Source organism: Nerophis ophidion, linkage group LG29 (genome assembly GCF_033978795.1).
Source record: "Nerophis ophidion isolate RoL-2023_Sa linkage group LG29, RoL_Noph_v1.0, whole genome shotgun sequence".
NCBI lineage: Eukaryota > Metazoa > Chordata > Actinopteri > Syngnathiformes > Syngnathidae > Nerophis > Nerophis ophidion.
In genome coordinates, this window is record NC_084639.1 from 11,296,781 (window position 1) to 11,314,338 (window position 17,558).

At 40.4% G+C, this 17,558-nt stretch overlaps 1 long non-coding RNA gene across 1 annotated transcript in view; it reads right to left on the reverse strand.

Moving 5' to 3' along the window:
* LOC133546064 (uncharacterized) overlaps positions 1 to 17,558 on the reverse strand; it is a 291,819-nt gene that overhangs the window by 190,621 nt on the left and 83,640 nt on the right. The window lies entirely within an intron of this gene.

Sequence of the window (17,558 nt, forward strand, 5' to 3'; positions counted from 1 at the left end):
GTTGAACGACTTAAGCTGTACATCAAGCAAGAATGGAAAATAATTCCACCTGAAAAGCTTCAAAAAATGGTCTCCACAGGTCCCAAACGTTTACTGAATGTTGTTAAAAGGAAAGGCCATGTAACACAGTGGTAAAAATGCCCCTGTGCCAAATTTTTTGCAATGTGTTGCTGCCATTAAATTCTAAGTTAATGATTATTTGCAAAAACAAATGAAGTTTCTCAGTTTGAACATTAAGTATATTGTCTTTGCAGTCTATTCAATTGAATATAGGTTGAAAAGGATTTGCAATTCATTGTATTCTGTTTTTATTTACCATTTACACAACGTGACAACTTCACTGGTTTTCTACATTCTTCTTTGTAAGATTGCTTCCTTTGGAGTCGTCATCTGCTCATGTTCTTGCAGTCTGTTAGTGGAGTTCATGTTCACGTCTCTCATGACTCATTACGTCCGTCCAACAATTCTCTCCATCCGACCGTCTAATCCCACATCGCAGGTTTGTTTACCTCCGCCGTCCGAGCTCCTCGCTCGCACGGACCATCTGTCTGCTGGCCGCCGCTGACTAAGAGCATGTGTGCTTGGGACACTTTTGCCGACTTGATAGGCCACAGTTTAGTTCTGGAGTCGGCGACAAGGACACTGCAGCATCCGCCGGATCCTACGACTGTTTCTTGTTCTCACCATATGAGCACAACTTAACATGAACACAATAGTGATATGATAGAACTAGAGATGTCCGATAATGGCTTTTTTGCCAATATCCGATATCGTCAATCGCTTAATTACCAATTCCGATATCAACCGATACAGATATATACAGGTGTGGAATTAACACATTATTATGCTTAATTTTGTTGTGATGCCCCCGCTGGATGCATTAAACCAGGGGTCACCAACCTTTTTGAAACCAAGAGCTACTTCTTGGGTACTGATTAATGCGAAGGGCTACCAGTTTGATACACACTTAAATAAATTGCCAGAAATAGCCAATTTGCTCAATTTACCTTTGATAACTAAATCTATATTTATGTATAAAAAAATGGGTATTTCTCTCGTACATTTTTTTTCCTTTTATGGAAGGTTTTTTTTGTAGAGAATAAATGATGAAAAAAACACGTAATTGAACGGTTTAAAAGAGGAGAAAACACAAAAAAAATTAAAATTTAATTTTCAAAAATAGTTTATCTTCAATTTCGACTCTTTGAAATTAAAAATTCAACCGAAAAAAATGAAGACAAAAACTAGCTAATTCGAATCTTTTTGAAAATATTTAAAAATCTATTTATGGAACATCATTAGTAATTTCTCCTGATTAAGATTAATTTTAAAAATTTAATGACATGTTTTAAATAGGTTAATATCCAATCTACACTTTGTTAAAATATACAAAAAATTGGACCAAGCTATATTTCTAACAAAGACAAATCATTATTTCTTCTAGATTTTCCAGATCAAAAAATTTAAAAGAAATTCAAAAGACTTGGAAATAAGATTTATATTTGATTCTACAGATTTTCTAGATTTGCCAGAATAATTCTTTTGAATTTTAATCACAATAAATTTGAAGAAATATTTCACAAATATTCTTCGTCAAAAAAAACGGAAGCTAAAATGAAGAATTGAATTAAAATGCATTTATTATTCTTTACAATAATAAAAAAATATATATTTGAACATTGATTTAAATTGTCAGGAAAGAAAAGGAAGGAATTTAAAAAGTAAAAAGGTATATGTGTTTAAAAATCTTAAAATCATGGGGTGTATATTGTAGTGTCCCGGAAGAGTTAGTGCCGCAAGGGAATCTGGGTATTTGTTCTGTGGTGTTACGGTGCAGATGTTCTCCGGAAATGTGTTTGTCCCTCTTGTTTGGTGTGGGTTCACAGTGTGGCGCATGTTTGTAACAGTGTTAAAGTTGTTTATATGGCCACCCTCAGTGTGACCTATATGGCTGTTGACCAAGTATGCTTGCATTCACTTATGTGTGTGAAAACCCATTGATATGTGACTGGGCCGGCACGCGAATGCAGTGCCTTTAAGGTTTATTGTCGCTCTGTACTTCTCCCTACGTCCGTGTACCACTCCATACAGCAGCGTTTTAAAAAGTCATACATTTTACTTTGTGAAACCGATACCGATAATTTAGGATATTACATTTTAAAGCATTTATCGGCCGATATCGGCAGCCCGATATTATCGGACATCTCTAGATAGAACCTGACAATTCAATATTCCTAATGATCGTACAAATCGGGGTTTGAACCAACAAAAAGAATTAAAAAACGGCCTTTAAACAACTTCAAGCAAACCTCCCTGTTGACGCTTCCCGTTTTATTGGGACTGTTTCTGCAAAAATGAGTACGGTAACACAAGCAGCAGCCTCGACAAGAGAAGAAAAATGCCTGACAGTCAAGGTTTTGTTATGCACAGTAGTGCTTAGCTGCTTTTGACACTTGCCTTACAATAAATACACAGAGTTTCTTTGTTTAACGCTGGGGTTACATTCCAAAAAATACCACGCTTTAAGTGAAATCTGTGTAGTAGAAGTAGATTTTTTTTTGTTTGTTTTTTTGTGTGTGTTTTTCCGTTTACAATAAATGTTTTTTCATTTACAGTTTTTTTTTTAATAAATTAAATTTCTTGCAAGTATCATCATGGATCTCTACACACCGCAGCTGACCGGCATCACAATGTAAACAAACGCCATGGGTGGATCTACACCTAACATCCACTGTAATGATACCAAGTACAGGAACATAGAAAAATTCCTCGTTTGTGTACCCGTTGGCAATAAAAACTATTCTGATTCTGATATCAATACTACTATGATTGCATTGATATTTTTTTAGCATCACACAAATCTTTTTTCTATATTAGGTTTATAGTTTACAAGACTGTAGTAGACTGGTTGGGCAAACTCCCATGCACTCTCAAGAACCCTGCCGAAGGTATAGAGCTGGTCCACAGTTCCACGACCAGGACGAAAACCACACTGTTTCTCCTGAATCCAAGGTTCGACTATCCGACGTAGCCTCCTCTCCAGTACACCTGAATAAACCTTACCGGGAAGGCTGAGGAGTGTGATCCCACGATAGTTGGAACACACCCTCCGGTCCCCCTTCTTAAAGAGAGGGACCGCCCCCGATGTCCACGCGATGCTGCAGAGTCTTGGCAACCAAGACAGCCCCACAGCATCCAGAGCCTTAAGGAACTCCAGGCGGATCACTGGAGTTTGCCCAACCAGTCTACATGTGCTTTGTGGACTTGGAGAAGACATTCCCTCGGGAAGTCCTGATGGGAGTGCTCAGAGAGTATGGGGTATCGGACTGTCTTATTGTGGCGGTCCGCTCCCTGTATGATCAATGTCAGACCTTGGTCCGTATTGCCGGCAGTAAGTCGGACACTTTTCCAGTGAGGGTTGGACTTCGCCAAGGCTGCTCTTTGTCACCGATTCTGTTTAACTTTTATGGACAGAATTTCTAGGCACAGTCAAGGCGTTGAGGGGTTCCGGTTTGGTGACCGCGGGACTAGGTCTCTGCTTTTTGCAGATGACGTGGTCCTGATGGTCCGGGATCTTCAGCTCTCACTGGATCGGTTCACAGCTGAGTGTGAAGCGACCGGAATTAGAATCAGCACCTCCAAGTCCGAGTCCATGGTTCTCGCCCGGAAAAGGGTGGAGTGCCATCTCCGGGTTGGGGAGGAGACCCTGCCCCAAGTGGAGGAGTTCAAGTACCTAGGAGTCTTGTTCACGAGTGGGGAAAGAGTGGATCGTGAGATCGACAGGCGGATCGGTGCGGCGTCTTCAGTAATGCGGACGTTGTACCGATCCGTTGTGGTGAAGAAGGAGCTGAGCCGGGAGGCAAAGCTCTCAATTTACTGGTCGATCTACGTTCCCATCCTCAACTATGGTCATGAGCTTTGGGTCATGACCGAAAGGATAAGATCACGGGTACAAGCGGCCGAAATGAGTTTCCTCCGCCGGGTGGCGGGGCTCTCCCTTAGAGATAGGGTGAGAAGCTCTGCCATCCGGGAGGAACTTAAAGTAAAGCCGCTACTCCTCCACATCGAGAGGAGCCAGATGAGGTGGTTCGGGCATCTCGTCAGGATGCCACCCGAACGCCTCCCTAGGGAGGTGTTTAGGGCACGTCCGACCGGTAGGAGGCTACGGGGACTCCTGTACCATGGAACAATTGGAAAGAGAAACATGACGTTTTTACCCCGAGGCCACTCCAGTCTTTACTTGCTTACATTATCAGCAGAAAGGAGGTCCAGGGGTCTGTCATGTCAAGGTTTGACTCGCTTCCAGTCTCTCCGCTCGCCGACCTCAGCACTTCGCCAAGACAAAGGCCTTACGAGCCGCTCATATCTACAAAGACAATGCAGAGCTGGCACTTTCCTCTGGTGCCTCCTTCCTTCTTTTAAAAAGGAGATAACATAAAAGACAAATCAGCCGGCGGAAGAAGCTCGTTTACAGGTGCCGAGGAAGTGTTCCGCTGAAAATAAGCAAGAAAGTGCTTCCTTCGGTAGAAAAAGAGACCATCCCATTGTCTTATTTTCCCCGGTGCCATCAAGGGTGACATTAAAAGTCCCAAAAAACAAAGGATTATTGATTCAGTTGCGGCTCACGTAGCAAAGACGAGCCAAAGGCCATCATAAACACTCCAACAGTCACAAATTAAAGCTACTACCACTTTTTTAAGGGCCACTTTTAAACAGATAAACACTTGTCTTGATGGGCTCTAATCAAGATGTTGGACTCATTCCTGCCTGATTGGAACTGCACTGCAGTGTCAGCCCAATCAGAGACCGGTAACTTAATCAACATGATTGGAACTGGCTGGTGTTACACTTAAGTTGTACTTAAAGACTACCGTGGTCGTGGTGTCAGGAATTGAATATGTCCAATCGAGGAATGCGCACACAATGACTATTTTTCTATGTGCTCAATTAGTTTGATTTCTCAGATATACCTATGAAGGTTCTCCTTCATCCAGGTCGTTGTCATCTAAGGGCGTTCAGTTGTTCGCAACTGGACTGCTTGGTTTGTTTTGGAAGACGTTTTGACCTTCATCCGAGTAGGCTTTATCAGTTTGTGCTCATAGACTTAGATTGGTCAAATCAAGTCTTGATCTGACCAATCGAAGTCTGATGAAGCCACTTATTTCATCCAAGTAGGCTTCAAGTTAGTGTTCATAAAACTAGATTGGTCAGATCAAGCTTTGATCTGACCAATCTAAGTCTGATGAAGCCGCTCATCCAAGTAGGCTTCAACGGTTACTGTTCATAGACCTAGATCGGTCAGATCAAGTCTTGATCTGTCTGATGAAGCCGCTCATCAGAGTAGGTTTCATCAATTCGTGCTCATAGTCTTAGATTGGTCAGATGATGAAGCCACTTATTTCATCCAAGTAGGCTTCAAGTTAGTGTTCATAAAACTAGATTGGTCAGATCAAGCATTGATCTGACCAATCTAAGTCTGATGAAGCCGCTCATCCAAGTAGGCTTCAACGGTCACTGTTCATAGACCTAGATCGGTCAGATCAAGTCTTGATCTGACCAATCCTAGTCTGATGAAGCCGCTCATCAGAGTAGGTTTCATCAATTCGTGCTCATAGTCTTATATTGGTCAGATCAAGTCTTGATCTGACCAATCCAAGTCTGATGAAGCCGCTCATCGGAGTAGGTTTCATCAATTCGTGCTCATAGTCTTATATTGGTAAGATCAAGTCTTGATCTGACCAATCCAAGTCTGATGAAGCCGCTCATCCAAGTAGGCTTCAACAGTTAGTGCTCATACACTTAGATTGGTCAGATCAAGTCTTGATCTGACCAGTCTAAGTTTGATGAAGCCGCTCATCCAAGTAGGCTTCAATAGTTAGTGCCCATAGTTTAAATTGGTCAGATCAAGTCTTGATCAGACCAATCTTAGTCTGATGAAGCCGCTCATCAGAGTAAGCTTCATAAATTCGTGCTCATAGACTTAGATTGGTCAGATCTAGTCTTGATCTGACCAATCTAAGTCTGATGAAGCCACTCATCCAAGTAGGCTTCAACAGTTAGTGCTCATAAAACTAGGTTGGTCAGATTGAGTCTTGATCTGACCAATCCTAGTCTGATGAAGCCGCTCATCAGAGTAGGCTTCATCAATTCGTGCTCATAGTCTTGGATTGGTCAGATCAAGTCTTGATCTGACCAATCTAAATCTGATGGTGTCGCTCATCCAAGTAGGCTTCAACAGTCTGTGCTCATAGACTTAGATCGGTCAGGTCAAGTCTTGATCCGACCAATCTAAATCTGATGAAGCCGCTCATCAGAACTTCATCAATTTGTGTTCATAGACTTAGATCGGTCAGATCAAGTTTTGATCCGGCAAAACATATTTCTAAACAAACCAAGAGGTCCAATAATTTGGCTCAAAAGAAGCCTTCTATAGCCCATGAAAACACCTTAATCTGATCGTGTTTGGTTTTTAAACAAAATTGGATTATGTCAGATTACGCGCTTGAAAACCAGATCTCGCAACCACCGCAGGAGACCCTTCATATTGCTCATGCGCCAGTCTCAACGCACGGGATAAAGCGCGGGTCCTGTTCAATAAGTACAACTGTTGGAATGAAAAAGACTGTTTAATTGCTTCAAAGAGGAAAATAATGGAACCTTTTAAAGTGTGTCTATGGGAGGGAAAAAAAAGAAACATTTATTTAGGTTAGCCAAGGAAATTAGAATGCCGACTTCATTCAGACTATCAAATAAAAACGAGTGAGATGGAAGAGAAGCAGATATGTTGAACGCATAGAAGAAAGCGTGCACAAACCTCTTCACCATCTACGGTCCGTAATATCATCAAAAAGTTCAGAGGATCTGAAGAAATCACTGCACGTAAGCAATGGTATTACTGAACCTTCCATCTCTCAGGCGGTACTGCATCAAAAAGTGGCATCAATGTGTAAAGGGTATCACCACATGGGCTCAGGAACACTTCAGAAAACAGCTGTCAGTAACTACAGTTTGTCGCTACATCTGTATTTGCAAGTTAAAACTCTACTATGCAAAGCGAAAGCCATTAATCAACAACACCCAGAATCACTGCCGGCTTCGCTGGGCCCAAGCAAAGTGGAAAAGTGTTCTGTGGTCTGACGAGGCCACATTTTAAATTGTTTTTGTAAACTGTGGACGTCGTGTCCTCCGGAACAAAGAGGAAAAGAACCATCCAGATTGTGACAGGCGAAAAGTTCAAAAGCTAGCATCTGTGATGGTATGGCTTTTGCATGGGTAACTTACTCATATGTGAAGGCGCCATTAATGCTGAAAGGTACATGCAGGTTTTGGAGCGACATATGTTGCCATCCAAGCAACATTATCATGGACGCCCCTGCTTAATTCAGCAAGACAATGCCAAGCCACGTGTTACAACAACGTGGCTTTATAGTAAAAGAGTGCGGGTACTAGACTGGCCTGCCTGTAGTCCAGACCTGTCGCCCATTGAAAATGTGTGGCGCATTATGAAGCCTAAAATACCACAACGGAGACCCCGGAGTCTTGAACAACTTAAGCTGTACATCAAGCAAGAATGGGAAAGAATTCCACCTGAAAAACTTCAACAATTAGTTTCCTCAGTTCCCAAACGTTTACTGATTGTTGTTAAAAGGAAAGGCCATGTAACACAGTGGTAAAAATGCCCCTGTGCCAACTTTTTGCAATGTGTTGCTGCCAGTAAATTCTAAGTTAATGATTATTTGCAAAAAAACAAAAACGTTTTCTCAGTTCGAACATTGTGAAATGTGAAATATATTTATATAGCGCTTTTCTCTAGTGACTCAAAGCGCTTTACATAGTGAAACCCAATATCTAAGTTACATTTAAACCAGTGTGGGTGGCATTGGGAGCAGGTTGGTAAAGTGTCTTGCCCAAGGACACAACGGCAATGACGAGGATGGCGGAAGCCGGAATCGAACCTGCAACCCTCAAGTTGCTGGCACGGCCGCTCTACCAACCGAGCTATGCCGCCCCAATTAAACATTAAATATCTTATTTACTTATCTTAATACGATTTACCCAACGTGTCAACTTCACTGCTTTTGGGTTTTGTATTTACTGGGAATTACTGGCTCGCAGTTTGTACTTTGTTTATTAATTTTTAAAAATCATTAAAAACTGTTAACACAAAAATAGAGCACTTTCATGTTTTACAGTTTTTAATCTCACTGTACCCAAAATATGTATGGCCTGTATTTTTTTGATTGATTGATTGATTGAAACTTGTATTAGTAGATTGCACAGTACAGTACATATTCCGTACAATTGACCACTAAATGGTAACACCCCAATAAGTTTTTCAACTTGTTTAAGTCCATGTATTTGACATAGTTTGATCTTTCCAGTGGCCATGTGGCAACATGCTGCGGACAGCCCTGCAAATGAAGTCTGTTTATGTCCTTTGAGGTCACTCTCAACCTCATTCTGGACGTTAGCGCACCATCTGCGGCGCAGATGATTTGGACTCATGTGGAACAAATACTGTTCCCATGCGAGGGCCACACATGTAGGTCATTGTCCAGATCACTAAACAACATTGCAGCAAGGGAGATGAGGAAAAGTCGTACTTTTGTGACGATGGTTCTCAAAGAATGGCTAAAACAGCCATTTATGAAACTTGTTAATGAGATCTTAACCCCATCCCTCATAAAAAAAACTGACCTAATTGCTTAAACACAAAGCCCTGGTGCTCCAATGTATTCAAATCCAGATATACTTGAGGAATAAAAATATGGGTAGGCTTCGCCTGCTGTGATCAGTGTGAAGAGAAAAGTATTGAGTAAAAGAACACGCCCTTGAGGGACTCCATTGTAAAAGGTGTCGCAAGAGTTATGTCGGAATGGATATGTGAATACATTCCTGAGAATACAAGTGAAAATACGCATTTATTAGTCTAGTTAACAAAGAATTGGGACAATAAGTTATTTGAAGGTCCATGCTCTTTGATATATGTATGTAAATATATATCTATATATGTATGTGTGGGAAAAATCAGAAGACTACATCTCTACAGAACTGTTACATGAGGGGTTCCCTCAATCATCTCCTGATGATTGAGGGAACCCCTCATGAAACAGTTCTGTAGAGATGAAGTAGTCTTGTGATTTTTCCCACACATACATATTGTGCTCTACCACGGTATCGAGCACTATTCTCTGGATAATCCAATCAAGATGTATATATATATATATATATATATATATATATATATATATATATATATATATATATATATATATATATATATATATATATATATATATGTATATATATATACAAATCCCGTTTCCATATGAGTTGGGAAATTGTGTTAGATGTAAATATAAACGGAATACAATGATTTGCAAATCCTTTTCAACCCATATTCAGTTGAATGCACTACAAAGGTAAGATATTTGATGTTCAAACTCATAAACTTTATTTTTATTGGCAAATAATAATTAACTTAGAATTTCATGGCTGCTACACGTGCCAAAGTAGTTGGGAAAGGGCATGTTCACCACTGTGTTACATCACTTTTTCTTTTAACAACACTCAATAAACGTTTGGGAACTGAGGAAACTAATTGTTGAAGCTTTGGAAGTGGAATTCTTTCCCATTCTTGTTTTATGTAGAGCTTCAGTCGTTCAACAGTCCGGGGTCTCCGCTGTCGTATTTTACGCTTCATAATGCGCCACACATTTTCCATGGGAGACATGTCTGGACTGCAGGGGGGCCAAGAGAGTACCCGCACTCTTTTACTACGAATCCACGCTGTTGTAACACATGGCTTGGCATTGTTTTGCTGAAATAAGCAGGGTCGTTCATGATAATGTTGCTTGGATGACAACATATGTTGCTCCAAAACCCGTATGGACCTTTCAGCATTAATGGTGCCTTCACAGATGTGTAAGTTACCCATGCCTTGGGCACTAATACACCCCCATACCATCACAGATGCTGGCTGTTGAACTTTGCGCCTATAACAATCCGGATGATTATTTTCCTCTTTGTTACGGAGGACACCACGTCCACAGTTTCCAAATATAATTTGAAATGTGGACTCGTCAGACCACAGAACACTTTTCCACTTTGCATCAGTCGATTTTAGATGAGCAAAGTCGGCAGCGTTTCCGGGTGTTGTTGATAAATTGCCTTCGCTTTGCATAGTAAATAAATAAATAAATGGGTTGTACTTGTATAGCACTTTTCTACCTTCAAGGTACTCAAAGCGCTTTGACATTACTTAAATAAATAAATGATAAATGGGTTGTACTTGTATAGCGCTTTTCTACCTTCAAGGTACTCAAAGCGCTTTGACATTACTTCCACATTTACCCATTCACACACACATTCACACACTGATGGAGGGAGCTGCCATGCAAGGCGCCAACCAGCACCCATCAGGAGCAAGGGTGAAGTGTCTTGCTCAGGACACAACGGACGTGACGAGGTTGGTACTAGGTGGGATTTGAACCAGGGACCCTCGGGTTGCGCACGGCCACCCTCCCACTGCGCCACGCCGTCCCTGATATATATATATCACCGTTATTTGACATATTTCATCTTACTTAGATTTCCGTTTTTACAGAGTATTTAGAGTTTTAACTTGCACTTACAAGTGTAGTGACAAACTGTAGTTACTGAAAGTGGTTTTCTGAAGTGTTCCTGAGTCAATGTGGTGATATCCTTTACAATCTGATGTCACTTTTTTATGCAATCTCACCTGAGGGATAGAAGTTTCGTAATATCATTGCTTACATGCAGTGATTTCTCCAGATTCTCTGAACCTTTTAATGATATTACGGACTGTAGATGGTGAAATCTCCAAATTCTTTGCAATAGCTCATTGATTTATGTTGTTCGCATTTGCATTCTGCTGCAGTGTAAGGCCATGTTGGAAAAAGATCACAATTCCACTTTGCATCGGTCCGTCTTATATGAGCTCAGGCCCAGCGAAGCGATTCTGGTTGTTGATAAATGGCTTTTCGCTTTGCATAGTAGAGTTTGAACTTGCACTTACAGATGTAGCGACCAACTGTAGTTACTGACAGTGGTTTTTTAAGTGTTCCTGAGCTCATGTGGTGATATTCTTTATACACTGATGTAACTTTTTGATGCGATCCCGCCTGAGGGATCAAAGTTATGTAATATCATCACTTACATGCAGTGATTTCTCCAGATTCTCTGAACCTTTTGATGATATTACGGACCGTAGATGGTGAAATCCCTAAATTCCTTGCAATAGTTCATTGAGAAATGTTGTTCTTAAACAATTTGCTCATGCATTTGTTCACAAAGTGGTAACCCTCGCCCCATCCTTGTTTGTGAATGACTGGGCATTTAATGGAAGCTGCTTTTATACCCAATCATGGCCTCCACCTGTTCCCAATTAGAGCAAAGAACATGTTTAAGACATTAAAGGGAGATCTTAGTACGCACACAAACAGAATATACACTGGGCAAAGCACATATCCCTGAGGGACCCCACTAAAGGACGCCAACAGGTTATTTCGCTCCCGGACGTTTTTTTTGTAATCTGCTGCAGCGCAAGGCCATGTTGGAAAAACATTACATTTCCACTTTGCATCAGTCCGTCTTGTATGAGCTCGGGCCCAGCAAAGTGATTCTGGGTGTTGTTGATAAATGGTTTGGCTTTGCATACTAGAGTCTTAACCTGCACTTACAGATGTAGCGACCAACTGTAGTTACTGACAGTGGCTTTCTGAAGTGTTCCTGAGCCCATGTGGTGATATCCTTTACACACTGATGTCACTTTTTAATGCAGTACCACCTGAGGGATCGAATGTCCCAAAAAACATTGCTTACGTGCAGTGATTTCTCCAGATTCTCTGAACCTTTTGATGATATTACGGACCTTAGATGGTGAAATCCCTAAATTCCTTGCCATAGCTGGGTGAAAAATGTTGTTCTTAAACTGTTGGACAATTTGCTCACGCATTGGTTGACAAAGTGGTGACCCTCGCCCCATCCTTGTTTGTGAATGACTGAGCATTTCACGGAAGCAGCTTTTATACCCAATCATGACACCCACTTGTCCCAAATTAGACACGTTTAAGACATTGAAGGGATATTTTAGTACGCACACAAACGCGCCCAGCGAAGCAATTCTGGGTGTTGTTGATAAATGGCGTTGGCTTTGCATAGTAGAGTTTTAACTTGCTCTTACAGATATAGCGACCAAGGCCATGTTGGGAAAAACATCTTTTGAGTTTTTAGCTGTCAAATTTAGAATTATTCCTCTCCCTTGATCAATATTTTTAGCAGCAACTCTGGCCTATTCCTACTTATCTAAAACCCACGTCTCATCCCCCCCGTGAACAACCGTCCAATCTATTCCGTTTCAGATCACCCTTGATGCACTCCCGTTCTGAGCTGGAGATGTTTATGAAGTGTTCAAACACCACTGCGCACAGGAAGCAATTGTCTCGTTGGCTGTGAAAATCAATTAGCCCGCTCGGTCGTGACGACGTTCGCCAAAAAAAAAAAAAAAAAAAAAAAAAAAGCAGAGCCCAGCGAGTGCATCCTCGTTTAATCGAGTCAATTTGCACTTGGGAGTGGATTCGGGCACTAAAATAAAAAACCCTCGCTCGCTCATAAAGCGTTTTCACGCTGGAGCTGACAAGCAGTCATTTTGTTTTGATGGATCGTCTTTTCCTTTACGTTACCCGTGCTGCTCATGTGTGGAATGTTCTTTTAAGACGGGGGAAACATTGCAAACGGGCAAAGTGGGCAGTGATTAATTAAACCTGAAACACAAGCGCTCATGTGTGTCGCCTCATGTTTGTAATCACTTCCAACCGAGTGATGGTGACATCAACTCACTATTCATCCCTGACAGCGACATTATATCCTTCATTTTATGCATAAACTCATCAGGAACCTATCTAAAAAAAAAACCAACGTAACGTACGTCAGGGGGTCACCAACGAGGTGCCCGCGGACCTGATGAGTCGCCCGCTGGCCTGTTCTAAAAATAGCTCAAATAGCAGCACTTACCAGTGAGCTGCCTCTATTTTTTTAATTTTATTTATTCACTAGCAAGCTAATCTCGCTTTGCTCAACATTTTTAATTCTAAGAGAGACAAAACTCAAATAGAATTTGAAAGTCCAAGAAAATATTGTAAAGACTTGGTCTTCACTTGTTTAAATTAATTCTTTTTTTTTTTTTTACTTTGCTTCTTATAACTTACAGAAAGACAATTTTAGAGAAAAAATCCAACCTTAAAAATTATTTTAGGATTTTTAAACACATATACCTTTTTACCTTTCAAATTCCTTCCTCTTCTTTCCTGACAATTTAAATCAATGTTCAAGTATTTTTCTTATTTATTGTAAAGAATATCCATCCATCCATCCATTTTCTACCGCGTATTCCCTTTCGGGGTCGCGGGGGGCGCTGGCGCCTATCTCAGCTACAATCGGGCGGAATCTTCCTCCCACTTCCAAAGACATGCACCTGGGGATAGGTTGATTGGCAACACTAAATTGGCCCTAGTGTGTGAATGTGAGTGTGAATGTTGTCTGTCTATCTGTGTTGGCCCTGCGATGAGGTGGCGACTTGTCCAGGGTGTACCCTGCCTTCCGCCCGATTGTAAAGAATAATAAATACATTTTTATTCAATTCTTCATTTTAGCTTCTGTCTTTTCAACAAAGAATATCTGTGAAATATTTCTTCAAATTTGTGATTAAAATTCAAAACAATTATTCTGGCAAATTTAGAAAATCTGTAGAATCAAATTTAAATCTTATTTCAAAGTCTTTTGAATTTCTTTTAAAATTTTTGCTTTGGAAAATCTACAAGAAATAACAATTTGTCTTTTTCAGAAATATAGCATGGTCCAATTTGTTATATATTCTAACAAAGTGCAGATTGGATTTTAACCTATTTTACACAAGTCATCAAAATTCTAAAATTCATCTTAATTAGGAAACATTACTAATGATGTTTCATAAATTATTTTTATTTTTCTCAAAAAGATTCGAATTAGGTAGTTTTTCTATTAATTTTTTTTCCGGTTGAATTTTGAATTTTAGAGAGTCGAAATTGAAAATGTTATTTTCATTTTTTTCTTGTTTTCTCCTCTTTTACACCGTTCAATTCAGTCTTTTTTTATCATTTATTCTCTACAAAAAACCTTCCGTAAAAGGAAAAAAAATGTACGACGGAATGACAGACAGAAATACCCATTTTTTTATGTATATAGATTTATTTATTAAAGGTAAATAGAGCAAATTGGCTATTTCTGGCAATTTATTTAACAGTGTATCAAACTGGTAGCCCTTCGGATTAATCAGTACCCAAGAAGTAGCTCTTGGTTCCAAAAAGGTTGGTGACCCCTGGTATTGACTTTATGATTTAGTTTGATATATAATGAGTACCAAACATGAGAAAAATCTATCAACTTCCTTATCCAGTTTCAAGAAAAGAGGCGCTGAAGGGCTTGTTTTTAAAGTTTGACTGAACAGATGTTTATTGGGATAAGGTTCTGTTCAGTATTTGAACATAAAAGTGTTTGATTGTGAGGCATTAAAAGGCACAAAATGCAACGGGTCCATCAGACCCACAAACGCTGGCTGAGTAACAACAATATACCATGAATTGATTAACGTGGACCCCGACTTAAACAAGTTGAAAAACGTATTCGGGTGTTACCATTTAGTGGTCAATTGTACGAAATATGTACTGAACTGTGCAATCTACAAATAAAAGTATTAATCAATCCATCAATCAATATGAATGTTGCACAGAAAATTTCCCACACAAGGTTGCAACATTGTTTGTCAACACCGTCTGCTCTCATTTTCTCGCACATTTGACCCTCTGATGTTCTGTGTACCTAAACTCTGTCCTCCTGCTGTGTGTGTGTGTGTGTGTGTGTGTGTGTGTGTGTGTGTGTGTGTGTGTGTGTGTGTGTGTTACATACACAGAACATCAATTTCCACACTTCTATTAGTGGACCCGTACATCTTATATGTAATAGAAATGTGTAAGGGGGGTGTATGGTGTGTGGTCATTAAGTATGTATTCTGGTATATGTTCCTAAAATGAGCCAAAATAATTGAGTCTCAGTTTGAAAAATTAATTAATTTAATCATTTTTCTTTTAATAAAAGAATGCAAACTGATTCCACAGACTTGAACACCACACAAGGGTTAAAAGGTCCGACAGGAAACAATGACTCGAACACTGGATTTTTGTAATTTATTTTAGTTGTTTTTTTTCGGGGTTGATTAAGTAGTCTTCTACTCACCCCGCCGCCGCGTCACTCTGACACTTATGCCTCGCTGTTGCCCCCTGTGGGGTGGAGGGAGTACTACGTACATGTTAAACCTTTTTGATTGATTGAACCCTAGTTCAAATGGTTTCATCAAGCCTATGTGGGTGATGTTTGGCGGTATAGCTCGCTTGGCGGAGCAGCCGTGCTAGCAACTTTAGGGTTGCAGGTTCGATCCCCGCTTCCGCCATCCGAGTCACTGCCGTTGTGTCCTTGGGCAAGACACTTTACCCACCTGCTCCCAGTGCCACCCACACTGGTTTAAATGTAACTTTGATATTGGGTTGGACTATGTAAAGTGCTTTGAGTCACTTGAGAAAAGCGCTATATAAATGTACTTCACTTCAGTTTTTGCTCGTTCAAGTGAACAAAGCAGAGACTGTAGTTACAATTAGAGATGTCCGATGATATCGGACTGCCGATATTACCGGCCGATAAATGCTTTGAAATGTAATATCGGAAATTATCGGTGTCAGTTTCAAAACGTAAAATGTATGACTTTTTAAAACGCCGCTGGGAGAAGTACAGCGCGCCAATAAACATTAAAGGCACTGCCTTTGCCGGCCCAATCACATAATATCTACGGCTTTTCACACACACAAGTGAATACAAAGCATACATGGTCAACAGCCATACAGGTCCCACTGAGTGTGGCCGTATAAACAACTTTATCGTTGTTACAAATTTGCGCCACACTGTGAACCCACACCAAACAAGAATGACAAACACATTTCGGGAAAACATCCGCACCGTAACACAACATAAACACATACCCAGAACCCCTTTCAGCACTAACTCTTCCGGGACGCCAACCCCGCCCACCTCAAACTCCTCATGCTCTCTCAGGGAGAGCATGTCCCAAATTCCAAGCTGCTGTTTTGAGGCATGTTAAAAAAAATAATGGCAGTGCCATGTTGGCATTTTTTTCCATAACTGGAGTTGATTTATTTTAGAAAACATTGTTACATTGTTTAATGCATCCGGCGGGGCATCACAACAAAATTAGGCATAATTATGTTCCACGACTGTATATATCGGTATTGGTTGATATCGGAATCGGTAATTAAGAGTTAGACAATATCGAAATATCGGCAAACAAGCCAGTATCGGACATCTCTAGTTACAATGTCTAAGTATTTACGAGAAAAACATCTGTTCCTCTCTATTAAGGAAGCATATTTTATCATTTGACAGTTCCAAGACTTTAAAGAACGAAATCCATAATAGTTCACCATTGATGTCGGTGTCTATTTTAAGGAGAAGAACGAGCATGTGTCTCAACGTTTGACTTCCCTAATTACAGCGTCTCTCCACATAAAGGATGGCCCACTTCCTGCACGGACTCAGCCGCATTATTCCTTTGGGCGCCAGGCTGAGTAATATCAAACTGCGGAAATTGAGCGTGTCGTCAAACTTTATCTTGACGTGGGTGAAAGTTGGAGTAGCGTGGTTTCCTGTCCCCGTGCTCCATTACGGCGCTGCAAACACCGACGACCTTGAATGTGACAAGACAATTCTCGGACAAAACTTTTGGCTTGATGAAGAGGTCTCACTCCATTTAAATTCAGGAAACAAACAAAGTACAAACGGCGTTTCCATATGAGTTGGGAAATTGTGTTAGATGTAAATATAAACGGAATACAATGATTTGCAAATCATTTTCAACCCATATTCAGTTGAATATGCTACAAAGACAACATATTTGATGTTCAAACTGATAAACTTTTTTTTTTTTTTTTTTTCAAATAATCATCATCTTTAGAATTTGATGCCAGCAACACGGGACAAAGAAGTTGGGAAAGGTGGCAATAAATACTGATATAGTTGAGGAATGCTCATCAAACACTTATTTGGAACATCCCACAGGTGTGCAGGCTAATTGGGAACAGGTGGGTGTCATGATTGGGTATAAAAACAGCTTCCCAAAAAAAATACTCGGTCTTCCACAAGAAAGGATGGGGTGAGGTACACCCCTTTGTCCACAACTGCGTGAGGAAATAGTCAAACAGTTTAAGTACAACGTTTCTCAAAGTGCAACTGCAAGAAATTTAGGGATTTCAACATCTACGGTCCATAATATCATCAAAAAGTTTAGAGAATCTGGAGAAATCACTCCACGTAAACGGCACGGCCGGAAACCAACATTGAATGACCGTGACCTTCCGTCCCTCAGATGGCACTGTATCAAAAACCGACATCCATCTCTAAAGGATATCACCACATGGGCTCAGGAACACTTCAGA